This window comes from Brienomyrus brachyistius, unplaced genomic scaffold (genome assembly GCF_023856365.1).
Source record: "Brienomyrus brachyistius isolate T26 unplaced genomic scaffold, BBRACH_0.4 scaffold312, whole genome shotgun sequence".
Lineage (NCBI taxonomy): Eukaryota > Metazoa > Chordata > Actinopteri > Osteoglossiformes > Mormyridae > Brienomyrus > Brienomyrus brachyistius.
Genome location: NW_026042587.1, coordinates 49,613 through 54,558, shown reverse-complemented (window position 1 = coordinate 54,558; position 4,946 = coordinate 49,613). Strand labels below are relative to the sequence as shown.

The following is a 4,946-nucleotide window of genomic DNA, read 5'->3' as shown; positions in this document are numbered from 1 at the left end:
CATGGCCACCACCCTCTCGCGCTGCCCTCCATCTGAAGAAACCGTGGTTTTAGGTTACCTGGAAGCGATACGGCGTCTCGTCGGGCCGCAGGACGAGCGTCCTGGGGTCCTTTAGGGGGTAAATGTAGCCGTGCTTCACGATCAGATTCCCCACATGAAGTGCCTCTGAAAACACACAAAGTGGTCACTCATTTCCACGTAAACTACTCAAAGCTCAAACAAATCCACTACTCGTAGCCCAGATTTAGGCATAGTAATTCTCTAAATTTTTGTCAGTGGAATACAGTAGAACACACGATAACTAGAAACTGAGTAGGCATATTATATTTTATTTTACGGTATAGCAAGTAACTGGAAAAAACGTTGACATGGTGCACAGAATAAGCCGCGGGGATGGTGCATTCCTCATCGGAACTATAATTAATTACGAGTAATTGGGACTTTCCACTTTCCGGCTGCCTCCGCGGCCATTGGCAGTCAGGCGCTCCCGGGGGTTTCAGACCGGCGCAGCAACAGCGCTGCTAGGGGGAAGCCTAGTGTTTACAGGGAGGGGTAACTGCTTACCGGGGCAACAGGTTTTTTGCCCATTCAAGTCTGTTAATGCATCTGCCATCTACTGCCTAAAAGTCCCCTCCTTTCCATTCCGACTTCTTTTCCAATCTGGGCTGTAAATCAGGGAAATCTGCTCCCTTGCTATTTAAAACCTCATCTGCATCGCCCGGGAATTCAGGACAACAGCGTCTTGCAGAAGTGCATAATGAGGGAGACGGATAGCGATATTTCTCCAGGCATGACTGACTGCCTCTGGCTATCAGCGAAGTTTGCATCGGGACTATCAAACCGTACAGCTCAGCATGCGTAGCGGCGCGACTCGGGACTGGCCTACAGATTATTTGTACTAATAGCCTCTCAGCAGAAAGATAAATAATTCAGCAGATAAATTGACGCCAGGGGAAGAAAATCCCAAAAGCTTCAGGCGAATGGGGTGTCTATGTTATGGACAAGCTCAATTCTGACATTTATTAATTCACAGGCTCAGCAATATCAATGGAACAGAACATGCTTCTGTCAGACACGTGAATTGCATATGCTTACACATAAATGCAGCTAGGCTAATCTGTTGTATGGATGACAAATTCTATTACTTCATTTGTATTTATTATTCAAAAGACTCGTTTATTTCTGTTATTTTATTACAAAAAAAAAAAAAACCTGATGACGTCTTTCGCCAGCAGGGGCGCCATCGTCGTCACGAAGGGAAAAAAACAATCGATTAACCTCACATAAGAGCACCAGGTAACGCTTCCCTACATACTTCTCGGCCCTACCTTCTTCCATGATGGAGTACTTCTGAATTAGCCACTCCACGATATCATTTCCTGGGAAGGCATAGCGAGGAAGGCATCTAGTTAGAGTCGAGAAATGCATTAAGCCGTCATAAATCAAAAACGCTGAACTCGATAAATAAATTACATAAATAAATATGAGCGCAAGGAGATCGATGACAGTCTTAATGCACAGGATTCCCGAAGACCGCCGATGTATGGGCTTTCCTGTGAAGGGCTTAAATGACCATTAGGACCCGGCCCCCGGGACACTGCACGGCCGGGTGTAAGACAACCCGGGCGGCACGAAAAATTATTTTTAAAAAGTAAAATATGTATCGTGCACCTGTCATCGCATGTGGAATCACTGTGATTAACAGTCTTTGATTCTTCATCTTTATCCCCATGTCGGGATCTTGCATCGCCACAATGACTTGTTCAATCTGGGATAAGAAGAATAGTCAAAATCGTGAAATCAAGGTGACGACAGACATAGTGAAAACGTTCAACCTAGTAATATAATAATTGCTTAATGTGTGATTTGATATGTAATCGTTATATTCATCATTAAATCACCGGAGAGACACACTCATATATTTAGGCATATATATAAGTAAACTACAAGGTTTTTCCTCTGACTATCTTAACTGCACGTCAAAGACGTTATCGGATATTCCCGACTACAGACTTTCGGTTTGATCATTTATTCGCGTTATTAATTCGGCTCCTGATTACATTAAACTAAACATGCTCAGATTGTTACAACCTTTGCTTGTCGGTTATTTTTGGGATCTTTCTGGATGGGCTCAAGGCGGGGTCTGTAAGCACAAGCAAACTGCCAGCACTTTTGTTTTACATGAAAATAGTTTGATGTCGGCCTATTGCGTTATTGTCTGGCTATAATTTGGAGGCAATATTAAACAATAGGCCCATATATTGTAAATATACATGTTGTGTTGTTTTGTTGTTATCACAAACGTATAGCCTGATCATAAATTTCATGGATACCTGGATGTTGTATGTTCCATTATATTTATGAATGAATGATTTATGTGAAGTCTGGCTTAGATTCGAGAATTAATCATATAGATAAAAAAAAGTTTTCATTTAAAACTTATCTCATATAATAAAATCCTCGTCCGAACGAACATATGTCAGAATGAAAAAACATTTAAATTATTTTTGTGATGCATCAGTATCAATAGCTACAACGTCATAACAGATATAGATATAATGCGGTTCATACTTTTGAAGTTGATGCGTATCTCCCGAAAAAAATCAACTCCAGAAGAGTCCGCGTCTGTAAATGCCTGAACTTCGGAATCGATCCTACCTTTGTTAGGCGCGGCATCTGTGTCTTGCAGCTGTTCCCTTGGATAAAGATGTTAATTGTCATGCTTACAGCATCTCGATCTCCGGCGTTTGTGAAGTTGGGATTGATGCTGTCCTGTGTTTTTTTTTTCCTTCCACACTTAAGCTCTGCTTGTTACTGCCCCATAGCGGAGCGCAAGTGAAACGGACTACCGGAGATTTGCACTGTTTTTCTGTTAGTGTGTATAATCAAAATATGACTCAGTTTGGCCAGTTAGAAAAATATGATAATAGAAAAGTATTCTTTTCCTCTCACTTTTTTTTCTTGATTTAATTACCGACTTCACGTACTTACACTGTGTCCCGTTGCACGATGTAATATTGCGAAACTATGATTTTGTGGCAGTGTTTTGTAAAGGAATTTTCCGTTTAATCATCGTCTTAGTATAAAGCTATATGGTTGTTCTGGTATCAGTGGACGTACATTATGTATTTTTTCTTCTCTTGAGCACCATGGTCATGACATGAAGCTCAGTCATTAATTACTCGCAAATGTTAGTAGTCATCCGCTGTTTATCTTGAAGATGTAAAAGTAGTGCGCGTACATCTCCTCGTTAGTATAGTGGTGAGTATCCCCGCCTGTCACGCGGGAGACCGGGGTTCGATTCCCCGACGGGGAGAGTCTGCATCTTTTTGCCTCGGTCTCAAAAGGCACCAAGCTAGAACCGGCCCCGTGTTAGTGGAAACGGGGCTTGTGACTTGTACTCATGCATAATATTCTGCGGGTCGCTCAGCAGCGCAGCATATGAAACTAGACTCGGATTGTAAGTGTGTGGTTTTGATAATTGATGTATGGATGGATGGATCCTTAATAAGAGATATAAACAATAAGGTCCAGTCGCCAACTAATCATGTAAAATACGTCATAAACTCATGGTTGTTAAACCCAGAATAAAAATGAAGACGTATAACTAGGAAAGTCAACTTGCACATTTCAATTTTGGTTCGATATAATCACGTTGTCCTTAACCCTCCAGTGCAGGAGGGGACGGTAATGCGCATCGAATGTTTCCGAACCTGTGTGTGATACAACCGAGGAAGAGCCGATGACTTCGGGGGAGGAGGGGCAGGCGACTCGGAAGAAAAAGCAGCAGAACCCAATGCAGCCTGTAGCCCATTCAAAGGCCTACTGTTGGACCTCTGCTTATTTTGCAATACGTCTTTAGTACGGACTGAAAAATGTCCGATTTCGATGAGTTTGAGAAGCAGTTAAGCGAAAATCGGCAAGGTAAGTTTGGCTTTGAAGATCGGTGTATGCTCCCTGTTTTAGGGTAATAAAGTGGCCGGCGTGTCCTAGCGCCGAGGATGGTGCGGAGGGCACTTCTGCTGGTTCCGAAAAGAAAAGCGCGGCTGGGAAATCGGTGCCTTTTATCCGAGCGCTCGCCGATTCTGAAACCTGCCCGATTCTTCTTCTCCCAGCTGCCGCAGGATCCCCGAAAACTGACCGCTTTGGTAAATCAGTGACATTCTTTGCTTGGCATTGTTATAGAGATCGCTAGGCCTGCATCCATCAGTGCCCGGCGTACATAACATGGACATTTCAATGAAACGTTATTGGGGTGCACTCGATGTGAAAGCCTGCGGTTTTATTTATTTAATTATTTACCATTATACACTTGGATCATAAATTGCGACCCGCGTATTTTCATTCGCAGTAACACACTATGCATGGATGTTTGTTGCAAGCGTTATATTTTCAAGATCACGTTTAAAGTTTTATGCAAATAAAAACGACCGCGACCACTTGATTTAAAGTCCGCACTTAATAACAGTGTTAGTTACTTGGTTTTTAAATACTACGACGAGTTTTCTATATAATGATATGATTTTGTCTCTTTCCGATGCACAATAGCCTTTCCCTTGGGTCCGAAATGCTGGCCCTGTCATCCGTACAGAATAAGTCTTTCTCACACGATCGCCGTTTCTTCATGATGTATAGACTCTAAAAATCAGCCGCGTTCCCTGGAATCATAACAACTGCTTTTAGGTCGTTATTGCAAAGTCTTGCACCTGTATCTACCTTTACAGCGGATAGCAGTAACTAACAATGATGTACAGTTATATAACAATACACATATAACTTCATTAAAGTGCAGAGAATCCAGTAAACTGAATAAACTTAAGCCATACTAACGCAACTGAAATATACAACATGCGTTACAACGGAGTCGAAAGTAGGATTGATTTATGTACCTATCAAATGGCAATCTTGTCATATCAGCTCCTTATCACTAAATCACTAAAATGTCA

The 4,946-nt window shown here is 42.1% G+C and overlaps 1 non-coding gene across 1 annotated transcript; it reads left to right on the top strand.

The window, feature by feature from the left end:
- The first annotated feature begins 3,244 nt into the window (after positions 1-3,244).
- On the top strand, positions 3,245-3,316 carry trnad-guc (transfer RNA aspartic acid (anticodon GUC)). The gene has a single exon. It is a non-coding gene; the product is annotated as a tRNA-Asp (tRNA).
- The last annotated feature ends 1,630 nt before the right edge of the window (positions 3,317-4,946 follow it).